The sequence below is a fragment of the Mustela nigripes genome, chromosome 4 (genome assembly GCF_022355385.1).
Source record: "Mustela nigripes isolate SB6536 chromosome 4, MUSNIG.SB6536, whole genome shotgun sequence".
NCBI classification, from domain to species: Eukaryota; Metazoa; Chordata; class Mammalia; order Carnivora; family Mustelidae; genus Mustela; species Mustela nigripes.
Genome location: NC_081560.1, coordinates 127,956,513 through 127,970,041, shown reverse-complemented (window position 1 = coordinate 127,970,041; position 13,529 = coordinate 127,956,513). Strand labels below are relative to the sequence as shown.

The window sequence follows — 13,529 nt, the reverse complement described above, 5'->3', positions numbered from 1 at the left end:
TTCACTTCTAATACTTAAAACTACTGTATATTTATGTTTTTCTAAGTGGGTGATTTTCCGGCTCTGCCAAAGGAGCACATTTCACAAGTACACAAGTATATATTTTTACCTTACTTTTTAAAATTTTTAATGTTTTATTTTTTTGAAATTCTATTTATCTAAAAATTTAAAACAAAATTTTACATTTTTTAGTTTTAAATCACTTTCACATCAGAATTTTAGTTGTTGTTGTTTTTTTTAAAGACCTTATTTATTTATTTGACAGAGAGAGATCACAAGTAGGCAGAGAGGCAGGCAGAGAGAGAGGAGGAAGCAGGCTCCCTGCTGAGCAGAGAACCCGATGCGGGACTCGATCCCAGGACCCTGAGATCATGACCCCAGCCGAAGGCAGCGGCCCAACCCACTGAGCCACCCAGGCACCCCTTTAGTTGTTTTTTAAAACACAAAAATTCTCAATTCCATGAGAGGAAGAAAAAGAGATCTAAATTATACTTTAAATAATACAGTATCAAAAACTCTCTCTCTCATTACCTCCACCATAACTTTAAGGGAGATGTCTGTTCTTGAACATCATTCTTTAAGTCTCTAAGAAAATAAGAGAGAAATAGAAGTGGTGGTAAGAAGAGTCCCCTAATAAGGGCTTCTCTTTTCACTATCCTTCATGGGATGTAGGACAAAGACTGATTACCATGATTATCATATTAGAAGACCCAGATTAAGTGCTCGCTTGGGCAGCACAATTGGTAAAATTGGAATGATACAGAGATTAGCTTGGTCCTTATGCAAGGGTGACATAAATTGGTGAAACGTTCCATATTTTATTTAAAAAATGACCCAGATTAGGATAAAGAATGGAGCTGGTATATCAAATGTATTTAAGTCTTTAGTACCTTCTTACACAGTGAATAGCATCTGTCATCTGGCACTATTTGTGGTACAAACACATGGCCTTAACAATTTTATTCTCCCAGGTGACAGAGAACATTTGGGATTCACATTGGAGGTAGGGGGTTCTGAAATCTCTAGTTGGACCTAAGGACTTTAAAATACTTTTAAAACCCCCAGTTCACATTTTATTTTTATTATTTTTTAAAGATTTTTTTTTTTATTTATTTGACACAGAGAAAGAGATCACAAGTAGGCAGAGAGGCAGGCAGAGACAGAGGGAGAAGCAGGCTCCCTGCCAAGCAGAGAGCCCGATGTGCGGCTCCATCCCAGGACCCTGGGACCATGACCTGCAGTGGCTTAACCCACCGAGCCACCCAGGCGCCCCCTCAGTTCACATTTTAAATGAAAACTAACTGCTCCAAAGAAGTGCTTTAGGGAAGAAGACTGTTCTCTGCCAGCTCAGGGTACTGATTTTAACGAGTACATATATATCTCTCCGGGAGGCATTCATTTTATAGCATCTAAAAACAGCTAGTAAATCATTATACCCATTTTACATCTTACATTCAACATAAAGAAGACCACAAACTTCCATAGCGTGATGCTAGATTTTTCAATTTATCTCAATTATCTTTGTTTTTAAACTTTCAGAGGTTTTTGTAAGTTCATGCTACCATCTTCCCAAATACAGTTTATTAATTCTTTGGGCCAACTTGAATTTAGTGTCTTGAAAGAACTTTATAGACACAAAATTAATCAGATACAATTCTGATCTGTAGGTGATGGAGTCAGGAGAACACATGATACTTAGAATTTCATTCTAGCATTTACATTGTAACTTGTGCTGTAAAGTGAAATGAGAACATAGAGGGGCAAATTACTAATTCCAACAAACATTGAAGAAAGAATTGTGGGGTGTGGTTTCCAAACAGAGGAAATTCCATGAAGTAAGCACTTAAAGTCTGCCCGAGACATTCAGGGTGCCGCCATTGTAGGGTGTGTGGGGCGTCTGCTGGTGCACTGCCATTGTGGGGAGCAGGGTGTCCCCCAGTGTTAAGCAACAAAGAGTCTGGAACAAGAATCGTAAAGACTCCTAAGGGGTTGCACAGGAGAGGTGTAGAACTTTTTTTTTTTTTTTAAGATTTTATTTATTTATTTATTTGACAGAGAGAGATTACAAGTAGGCAGAGAGGCAGGCAGAGAGAGAGAGGAGGAAGCAGGCTCCCCGCTGAGCAGAGAGCCCGATGTGGGACTCGATTCCAGGACCCTGAGATCATGACCCAAGCCGAAGGCAGCGGCTTAACCCACTGAGCCACCCAGGCGCCCGGTGTAGAACTATTTTAAAACTATTCTCTAAGTGCTATGAAAAATCAATGGAGGATGAGAGGATGAAAAGGCATATGCTACAAAAAATGTTATATTTTGGTAAGCTCCATTTAGAAAAAAAAAACAAAAAAAGCGGGTGTCACTGCAAGTAAGTTTGCTTCATTATATAGCCTTCACTGTGGGATTAGTGCTCTTATTAGAAGAAAAACTAGAAAAAAAAAGAAAACTAGAGAGCAGGGTCACTCTCTCTCCTCCTTGTGAGGACACAGCAGGAAGGTGCCATGTATAAACTTGAAGCCTCACCAGACCTCACCATGTGGGCTCCTTGGTCTCAGACTTACAGCCTCCTGAACTGTGAGGAAATAATTTCTGATGTATAAGTCACCCATTTTATACTATTTTGTTTTGACAGCCCAAGCAGACTAAAACAGGTATTTTTTTTTTTTTTTCAGATAAAAAGGTTAAGAAACACTTGTCTGTAAACACATAAAATAGCCTAGAAGGAAATGCTACAAATAATAGTGTGCCTGGAGGAAGAGTGCCTGGGGCACAGAGTGGGGGAGGGAGACTGTTGTCTCTTGTGAAGTGCTCACTGTGTGAATATATTACCTTGTGTAAAAATGGACGGATGGATGTACGGATGAGGCCAAAGCCTCTTTTTTGCTACTGGATAAAATTCTTGGAAATTTTTGCAAAATTTACTCCAAAGGAGAAGACTGATCTCCCTTTACTTAATTCAGAAAGTGAAGTGGTTGAAAAAAGCAAGACATGAAGTTCCAAGATCTTTTCATCACAGCTGAAAATATGGAACTATCTCGGCTGTTCCTGAGTTAGGCATTTTTGAATTATAAAAGTAATGTGTTTTTTTGGTAAAATGTTCAAACAATTCCATAATAAAAGTTTGTCATATGTGATCTCTAAGCTCCCATCCTCATTCCTCCAACTAAAGAGATAGAAAGAGAAATCACGGGTAAGCTTTATGGCATCCATACTCTAAATCCACATGTGTCAACTTATCTCAATCTTTCACTGGAAATTTGAGAACTGGGGATGGGGTAGAGAGGAGAAATTCATTCATCAACCAAGGAGGATCAAAGACAACAGATGAACAGATATGTGTCTTTCCATATAGGTGTGGAGCAAATGTTTACAGTGCGGTAAGGCCGTTCTGTGCAGAACATGCTGGTTCCTAGTAGCTGTCAGTGTGGCGGAGGGCAGAGCAGTCAGGCAAGGCTTCACGGCAGAGGCAGGTTCTAAACTGAATCCCGAGGAATGAAGAGTTTGCCAAGCAGACAATGCATGAGGAGAGATTTCTAGTCCATTGAGAAGAAATAATAAGGCATCTTTGATGCACTGAAATTAATTCAGTATTCCTGGAACATAAATGGAGTTTGGGGGGCTAGAGAAAGGATCAGAGAAATGATGTTATCCAGTAAGGCAATATCCATACCTGGGAGGGCCTTTCAGGGTCTCCCCAAAGGATGTGGATGGAGGGTGGAATTGAAAAAAAAAGAAAAAGTGAGTAGTAGTAGGTGATGTAGTCAGATGTGGGATTAGGAGGGAAAAGTCAACTGAAGAGAAGATCTGAGGAGGGACAATGAGGTAGCATCAGAGCCAGGAGACCAGTGGAGGGCTCTCCTTCTATCTCAACAGGGGCCGAACTGGGGGAGTGGTAGTCAGTTTGAAGAGGAGGAAATGATGATGAGCTGGAACTATAAGGTCTGAAGCATGGATTTGGTGTGTGACTAAAGGAGAAAGAGTCATCAGGAATGACTAGGATATATGTTTGACAGTGGATGGATGCCACTACACTTCTGGAGAGAAACTGAGGGATACTTATGGTTGGAGGGGGAGGGTAGTCCAGGAGGTGCTGGGGAGAGTGCTGATTTGGGCATGTTGATTATGAGGTGCCAATATAATAGCCATGTGTCCTCAGATGGACAAGGCCTGGGGATGGGGGATGGGGGCCATTTGGGGGCCGTTTTAAAGAAAAAGGATGCTGGATTTGTTGTGATAGGGAATTCTTATTTTGAGAATAAGAAATTGTAAGATTACAAAATTTGAAAAGTTGAAAAGTACGGGGGGGCCTGGGTGGCTCAGTGGGTTAAGCCTCTGCCTTCGGCTTGGGTCATGATCTCAGGGTCCTGGGACGGAGCCCCACATCAAGCTCTTTGCTCAGCAGGAAGCCTGCTTCCCCCTTTCTCTCTGCCTGCCTCTCTGCCTGCTTGTGATCTCTTTCTCTCTCTCTGTCAAATAAATAAATAAAATCTTTTTAAAAAAAGTTGAAAAGTACCATAAAATCACAAAATTCATAGAAAATTATATTTTTATTAATTGACATATCCTTATAATGCTTTTTGTCCTACATTTCTGGGGAGCAACAACTTTTGGAATCCATATTCTAAATGCTTATTCATCCTTCCAACTGGCAAATTTATCTTTGTCTCGTTATATGAAATACAATTTTGCAACATTTACTTTGAAGAGAAAAAAGATAATTCAGTCTTCCCTTTAACATGATTAATCCAAATTGGCTTTTTATGATTAATGATTTCAAAAAAGTTTTTATGACTTCTTACCCCCTTATTGATAACATCATGTAGATTTTTTAGACTTTCTATCAAATTTGAGAAAACATTTATCAAGTTTCTTTCACATATGAGCTGCTTTTAAGATTGGTATAAACTTATGCCTTACAAATACAGGTATTACACTAAATTCTTATTTGCATGATTCTAAAGTTTCCAGATTCCAAAAATTGTCTGATGCATTTATCGTTGTTCATGCTGTGTTAATAAGTGCATTCCTGACACAAGAGAATTTCAGTTTGGATGAGGTAATGATAAGAATTTTACATATCTGCTAATGGGAAGAATTTCCCACAGGTTAGCTTCTCCTCTATTACCCACTTACTTCCAGTTCAGATAAGACCTCAGACCCTACACCTTCATTTTCACATGCCAGGAGCATTCACAGAATGGATAGAAGGAATATTTCCAGAAGCTGTTGCTATGTTAGGACTGCTGGCAATGACTTGGAAGCATTGGGGATGAATAAGTAGATACCGCTAATCCTCAACTAAATGTATCCTCAACTCAACTTCTCCTAAGCTGAATCCCCACAATGTTCTGGTCCCACCAGTACCACTGGGCGGATGGGGAAGTTTGACTAGTGGGGAGTTGAACTGGAAAGAAGACCTGTGGCTAACCTACCTTAGTGTATGCATTTTATCAAAAACCTATGATTATGGGAACACCACTCTCAGAGCCCAGGAAGGGGCCTGTGCTAAGGCAGGATCTTGACACTTCAGCTTCATGAGATTCATGGTAAGTCTAAGTGTTAAACTGTAAAATATTTTAAACATAATCGGGGCCAGGAGAAGTAAGCAGGGCTGCTGAGATGATCAGGGTTCTTGTTTTAGTTGAATCTCTGAGGTGTTTTTGATAATTTTTTATGGACTTCTTCAATTTTGTGACAATACTCCTTATGCCTAAAAATAGGCCCTTCTGCTAGAACTAAAAATTGAGAGGGAGAAGTAGTTCTTTAAATCTTGATCTTCGTAAAGTTGTCCAGGGTAATGGATTATGGATGAGTAAGTTAAGGAATGAATATAAAAGTTTATTTTCTAATGGTGTTAAACAAAGGTAGTTCTAATTTAACTCAATAAGCTGTCATCTAGAATGATACAGGCCTGGATTTTCACCTGCAATATTCTGCTTCTTTTTAAATGTTTACTATAATTGACAGATTCCAAAGAGCAGAGTGGCAAAAATACACTCCTCCTGTTAAAATGATAGAGATGAAACATAATTTACTCTTTCTTAAAAAATGAGACAGGCACTTTCAGGTATGATAGGAAATTAAACTCTTTCAGTTCCACTCACCAAATATTTGAGTGTTTTCTGTTCTCTTGGCATTATTTGGGGGCCACTAAAGATATAAAGATGAATTAGACTTCCTGTCTTCCTTGACTTGAAAGGAGGGGCCAAGATAAGAAAAATACATCAAGTGATTACACTTCTTTTAAGACCACTAGTTAAATATCTTCCTTTAGCTGATAGCTTACATCAAGTACTAAGGGAATACAAAGTATAGTGATGTGGTACCCAGATAAGATAAAAAGGGAAAAATACCTGCTGTTTCAACATTTGGTCACTATATGGAACCTTTATTATGTCCCAAGTGTGGGCTTAAATAATGGGTATACAAACAGAAATCAGACCCAAGCCTGCCCTTCAAAGCTTCAGGGTTCAGATGGAGAAAAAAGTAAAAAAGAAAAAAAAATTTCAAAGAAACAAGAACTTCTTCCTACTCCAGGGATCCTACGTGAGTCTTTCCACAGCTTAACCCCAACCATAGACTCAAAATGTAAGGTAGGGCCCTCAACTCTATGGTCAACTAATCTTTAAGAAAGCAGGAAAGAATATCCAATAGAGAAAAGTCAACAAATGGTTTTAGGAAAATAAGACGGCCACATGCAGAAGAATGAAACTGGACCATTTTCTTACACCACACACAAAAATAGACTCAAAATGGATGAAAGACTTCAATATGAGCCAGGAATCCATCAAAATCCTAGAGGAGAACACAGGGAGCAACCTCTGTGACTTCAGCCTTAGCAACTTCTTGCTAGACACATCTCCAAAGGCAAGGGAAACAAAGGCAAAAATGAACAATTAGGACTTCATCAAGATAAACAGCTTTCGCACAGCAAAGGAAACAGTCAACAAAACCAAAGACAACAGAATGGGAGAAGATATTTGCAAATGACTTATCAGATAAAGGGCTAGTATCCAAAATCTATAAAGAACTTATCAAACTCAACACCCAAAGAAAAAATAATTCAATCAAGTAATGGGCAGAAGACATGAACAGATTTTTTAAAAATGTGAGGCAGGAGGAGAAATGTTGAAGCTGTGCTGTCCCAACAAAAGCCCTCCAGGAATGGCTGTACCATCACAGTAGTTAGAAGTTCAGAATTGTTGGGGCACCTGGATGGCTCAGTTGGTTAAGCAGCCAACTCTTGATTTCAGCACAGGTCATGAACTCAGGGGGCTGTGATTGAGCCCCACATCAGGCTCCCGGCTCAGACTGCTTGATATTCTCTCCCTCTGGCCCTCCCCATGCTTGTGTGCTCATTCTCTCTCTAAAAAAAAAAAAAAAAAAGAAAGAAAAGAAAAAAAGTTCAGGATCAAGACTGCATGGCCTCAAATCCTTTCAAATCCTGGTTCTCCCCCTTAATTTATCTGTGGCTTTGAGCAAATCACTTTATTTCTTTGTGCCTCATTTACTCAAATGAAGATATGAATAGGACCTGGTTGTATCTTTTTGAGTATAAAATGAGGTCATCCATCTACTATTTCCTTAGATCAATGCCTAACCCACAAGCACTTCACAGGTGTGATCTATCACTGTCTATCTCTCACAAAAATTGCTCTGGTGGTGAGCGGTGGAATACGCTGCTATGGGGTCATAAGAGAGGGGGAAAAAGACTCTGGGGGAGGCAGATAAGGCTTCATTAATGCTGTGACTCTTGCTTTCCATCGGATAGGAAAGCTGATATTATCCGTTTAAATGGGAATGAAAGAGAGGAGACTGCCCGGAACATCTGGAAAGGAAACAGCATATGCAGCAGATAGCTCAGCATCAAAAAGGCACCTGGCGTGCAAGGGATTGATGAAGGGAGCTGGGTAAAGCTGAACAAAGAGTGCATTTGAACTGATTCTTGAAATATTAGCCCAACTTTGGCAAAGAGAAATGGAAGAAGGATATTGGCGGGAATGATCAGGTGGGAGACATTCTAGGCAGAAAGAAGAAAAACAGGGGCCAGGTTTGGAGAACATCCAGCAGTGGGATTTGGCTGGAGGGTAAAGTGGGATAGGAGGTAAAGAGACAGAGGAGGGGAAAGAAGAGTTAGATTCCTATCATAAAGGGTTTTCGAAGTCACTTCAGGGAAGTTTACCTAAAGCACTTCAAACAATGCAAAGGGAAAGACTAAAGGTTTTTTTATTTGATTGAGCAGGGAGTGACAGGATTACATTTTGTATTTAAACAGATTAACCTGGCAGTACTATACAGAGAGGACGAGTGTGGGAAGGAGAGATGCAAGATTGCCAGCAGAAACGTAATTCCCTCCAGGAGTTTATCATATCTAACTCTGTGAAGCTGAAATTGACAAAACTCTGTATACATGGTGTATTAGTAATCTAGAGGCAATGCTGTGAGGATATTATGACTATGATTCCACTAGAGGGTAGTAGAAACAAATTGGTAATATAGATGAAGCCACTCTCATCCCTACCAGCTATAAACCAAGTTATTTCTTTTCTTATCTATATTTTGTAAAGTTGCAGCTTAATTCAGTTATCCCATGACTGAGGAAAATATGACAAGTACATTTAGTGGGTTGTAGCTCTAGACAATTTAATAAATTCAATGTATCCATCTTCAGACAGCAATAAAGCTGAATTGGCCAGACCAGGAAACTAGTTGGGATTTAACCTTTTGACAATAACCAATATCTCATTATGGCCTTGAGTGGAAACTCTCCTTTTAAATTGAATACCGAATAGTACATCCAAGTCTCTTAATTGATTGTGCTTTTTTAAAAAATGGTGACAATGATGAAGAAGACAAAAGTGTGATTGATCAAGTTAATTTCAACATGTGGTCTCAGTTAGATAATTTAAGTTGAAAAAAAGCATATCTTTGGTACACTCATTTTCAGATAAGATCCTAAAATATATACTGCTATATTTTACACACATACATACACACACACTTCCTTTTGGAAAGTGATACAGCAATGAAGAGTGATCATGTCCATTCTGGTTTTTTTTAAACTTAATATTTCTCTGACATTATTTTGTCATAAGGAAATAACGCTATATAAATAAGTCATATGCTTGAAAAAACTTGCTATGTTGTAATAATATTTTCTATAATAACAAAAATTTAGAGTCAACTTAGAAGTGTAATACGGAAATGGTTAAATACTTAAATTGTGGTTATTTCCCTTAATCAAACACCACGCACTCAGACACAAACACTGTGGATTTACACTATAAGGAAATAGACACAGATTGTTCTTTTAGTGTAAAGGGATGTGTGGTCATTTAAAAACATTGCCATTCAACTAGTTTTGTGCTGTTTTTACAATGACCACACACCAAAAGGGAAGAATATGCTGCCAGTATCATTTTACTTGTAATTTCAAGGTACTGTATTTAACTAACACTTTTCAAAGCTTCACAGTGTAAAGATCATTATATATTAAACCTTTAATTAGAATAACTCTCTTCAACTACCTTAAAAAAAAAAAAAAAGGAAGGAGGGAGGAAGAAAGGAAGGACGGAACTAAAATGAGACTTCTCAGGCACCTGGGTGGCTCAGTTGGTTAAGAGACTACTTTCAGCTCAGGTCATGATCCTGGAGTGCCGGGATGGAGTCCCGCATCGGGCTCCCAGCTCCCACAGCTCCACGGGGAGTCTGCTTCTCTCTCTGACCTTCTCCTTGCTCATACTCTCTCTCAGTGTCTCTCTCTCAAATAAATAAATAAAATATTAAAAAAATAAATAAAATGAGACTTCTCGAATATACCTGTTCTTGTATCTATAAACAAAATATCTCTGGAGTAAAATATAGCATTTTAAAAGATCTGTGAATACCTTCCTTGATAGCTTAAGGAAAGGAAAGCAAAGAGGCTAGCAAAACACTGTATGATTTCTTGCATGTATGGAATTTAAGAAACAAAACAGATGAACATAGGTAAAAAGAAAGAAAAATAAGATAAAAACAGAGAGGGAGACAACCCATTAGAGACTCTTAATTTTATGGAACAAACTGAGGGTTGCTGGAGGGGAGAGGGTGGAGGGATGGGGTCATTGGGTGATGGGCATTAAGGAGGACCCTTGATGTAATGAGCCCTGGGTGCTGTATGCAACTGTTGAATCACTAAACTCTATCCCTGAAACTAATAATACACCATATGTTAACTAACTTGAATTAAATAAAAATAAGTAAGTGAAATGGAATTTCTCCATATTTCAATATAAAATAGACAAGTCTTGGGGGAAGGGCAGAAGCTCTGTAGACTTATTCAGTCATGAAAATGTCCAAGTTGAACATTCTCTTCCATCTTTAAAAACACAAATCCAAACTGAAATAAACTCATCTTCATTTTAATGACTTCTAAATACTTGTAATGGCAATAATCATAGGATTTTTAAATAGTAAAATGGTAGAGTCAATTAGAATTAGAGATCATCCAATAAGAAAAGTGTTAAGGAAATTCAGTGTTTACATTTACCAGTGTTCAGAGTTTCACATATTTATTTTATTTAAGTTCCTATTTTATTAAATTCACATATTTATTTTATTATTTGTTTAAGTAAATTTGTCAGTATGTAGGAAATACACATACATATATATTAAAATATGTGTGTGTATCGATTAATAGATAAAGTAAATCAATTTAAATGTTTCAGTATGGTAGGGGCGCCTGGGTGTCTCAGTGGGTTAAATGTTTCAGTATGGTAACAATAGCTACCTTTTACCTATTATAACATTCAGCCATGCCATGAGCTGAGCGAAGAACTTTAAATGGACTGTCTTTAAGGATGGAACAATCTTTCTGATAAAGATTCTGCTTCAGATAAGGAAATGAGTTGTAGAGAGACCTAATATTTGCCCAGTGTCAGACAGCTAGTAAGAGGTAGAATGGAGAGGCACCTGGGTGGCTCAGTCGTTGAGCGTCTGCCTTTGGCTTAGGTCAGGATCCCAGGGTCCTGGGTTCGAGCCCTGCATCGGGCTCCCTACTCCGTGGAAAGCCTGCTTCTCCCTCTCCCTCTCCCCCTGCTTGTGTTCCCTCTCTCACTGTGCCTCTCTCTGTCAAAATAAATAAAAGCTTTAAAAAAAAAAAAAAAGAGGTAGAATGGAGACTTGAACCCAAAGATTTTCTGACTCCAAAGCACAGCTTCTCTACCACTGTGCAATCTTCCACTTAGATGCAATAAAATAAATATACACTCTAAGATGATAAATTATTGGAAATATTATTAACACTAATTTTGTTAAAGAGAAGTTTATATTTAGTCTTCTTATACTGTGTATCTTCGTGATAATTTCATCCTTACTCATGTCTCCTTAAAGAACAGTGGAAGTGTATCATTTTCTTTAAATAAGAATGTGATTAAACAAGGTTGAATCATTGGTTAATGGTAGAGTATTTAAAATAGTTGTTCATTATTCTCGGAACACCACAATTATTAGCTTCAGATGAAAGGGATGAAAAATTCAGAGCTCATTCTCAAATAGCTGTAGGTCCAGATTTTCTCCCATCACTAGAATTTTCCACCTAAGGTACATGGTTATTTTCAGTGTTTCCGGGGGAGCAGGCTGGTGGTGACTTAAGAACACAGAAGTGGAATAATGTAATGCTTGGTTCATGATGCAGTCTCATCATTGGTGCACTTATGACCCTCTTTATTCATATAATTATTAATTTATAGTAATAATATAATAAGCATTCATGAAATCATAACCCAACATTAAAACTTCGACTTTAACAGTACTCTACACATATGGGACCCTCTTTTCCCTGTCATCTTGTTCTGCCACCACCCCAACGCCAGGTAATTGACATCCTTAATCATCATTTCTTTTGCTGGTATTCCTACAAAAAAAGTTTAAGAGTAATAATAATAAAACCTATATATTCCTCTCCTAGATTCATCAATTATTATTATTTTGCCAAATTTGCTTTATCTTATCTTTTCTCTCCCTTCACCCCCCCGCTCCCTCTCTTTCTTTCCATTTATTGAGTTATTCATTCTCACATAAATTACAGACCCATAACTTTACTGCAAATACTTCACCATGCATCTCTTAAGAACGATGTTTTCCAGGCCCCTGGGTGGCTCAGTCATTAAGCATCTGCCTTGGGCTCAGGTCACAATCCCAGAGTCCTGGGATCAAGCCCCGCATCAGGCTCCTTGCTGGGTGGGGAGACTGCTTCTCCCTCTCCTGCTTCCCCTGATTGTGTTCCTTCTCCAACTGTCTCACTCTCTGTCAAATAAATAAGGAAAATCTAAAAAAAAAAAAAATCAATTTAATTTACATATACTGTATTATTAGTTTCGGAGGTAGAATTAGTGATTCATCATTTGAATGCAAAACCTGTGCTCATAACATCAAATATCGTCCTTAAGGCCCATCACCCAGTTACTCCATCCCTTAGCTCTTCCCCTCCAGCAACCCTCAGTTTGTTCCCTATCATCAGAAGTTTCTTATGGTTTGTTTCCCTCTCTATTTTCCTCTTATTTTATTTTTCCTTCACTTCCCCTATGTTCATCTGTTTTGTTTCTTAAATTCCACATATAAGTGAAATCATATGATATTTGTCTTTCTCTGTCTGAATTATTTCATTTAGCGTAATACCCTCTAGTTCTATTCATGTAGTTAAAAATGTCAAGATTTCCTTCTTTTGATGGCTGAGTAATATTCCATTGTATATAGTCTTCTTTTGGTGGCTGAGAATTATTCCATTGTATAGAATGGAATATATACAACTTCTTTATCCATTCATCTGTCAATGGACATCTGGGCTTTTTCCATATTGTTTTATTTTGGTTTCAGTGATATTTTTTGTAAGCCAGTTGTCCTGAGACAATATCCCCATGATACATCTGATAATTTCTTCATGGTGTCATTTACCTTGTTCCAACATTTCCTGTATTATGTAAAGTATCTTCTGTACCTGGAATTAGATCTAGAAGCTTCATTAAATTCAGGTTAAACATTTTCAGCAAGGATACTTCATAAGGAAGTTGTGTACCTCATGTCACATCGTGTCAAAACAGACATAAGGCAGGTTGCTCACTTCATGTCATTGATAACTTTTAGCTCTTTTCCTTTTTAAAGATATATCCATAAATTCTTTGATAGTCTTCTGATCATGAGATAGATCTTAATTTCCCACCCCTAGCTGCCATGGCACAGGGACCCTCAGGCCATGGATGGAGCTAAGTCTTTTCCTAATAGTGAGCACTGAAGCCTTGCTAGTAGGTGTGTTTGGAAGTGGGTACTCTGTCAGGACTTGGTTAATAAGTTATATGTTTCAAGGAATTCGTTTACTGGGTCCAATTTTTCCAAACTGTTGGCATAGGTAATAGTAGTGTTCTGCTATGATATTTTCTCTCCAATTACTATTTGTGATTTTCCTTTTTTTTTTTTTTTTCCGATGCAATCTTGTCAGATATTTAAATATTTTCTTGTTTTTGAAGAACTGATGTTTGGCTTTAACATTTTGTTTTTTC

The 13,529-nt window shown here is 38.0% G+C and overlaps 1 non-coding gene across 1 annotated transcript; it reads left to right on the top strand.

Moving 5' to 3' along the window:
• The first annotated feature begins 719 nt into the window (after positions 1–719).
• Positions 720–821, top strand: LOC132017036 (U6 spliceosomal RNA). Its single transcript, XR_009404120.1, has one exon. It is a non-coding gene; the product is annotated as a U6 spliceosomal RNA (small nuclear RNA).
• The last annotated feature ends 12,708 nt before the right edge of the window (positions 822–13,529 follow it).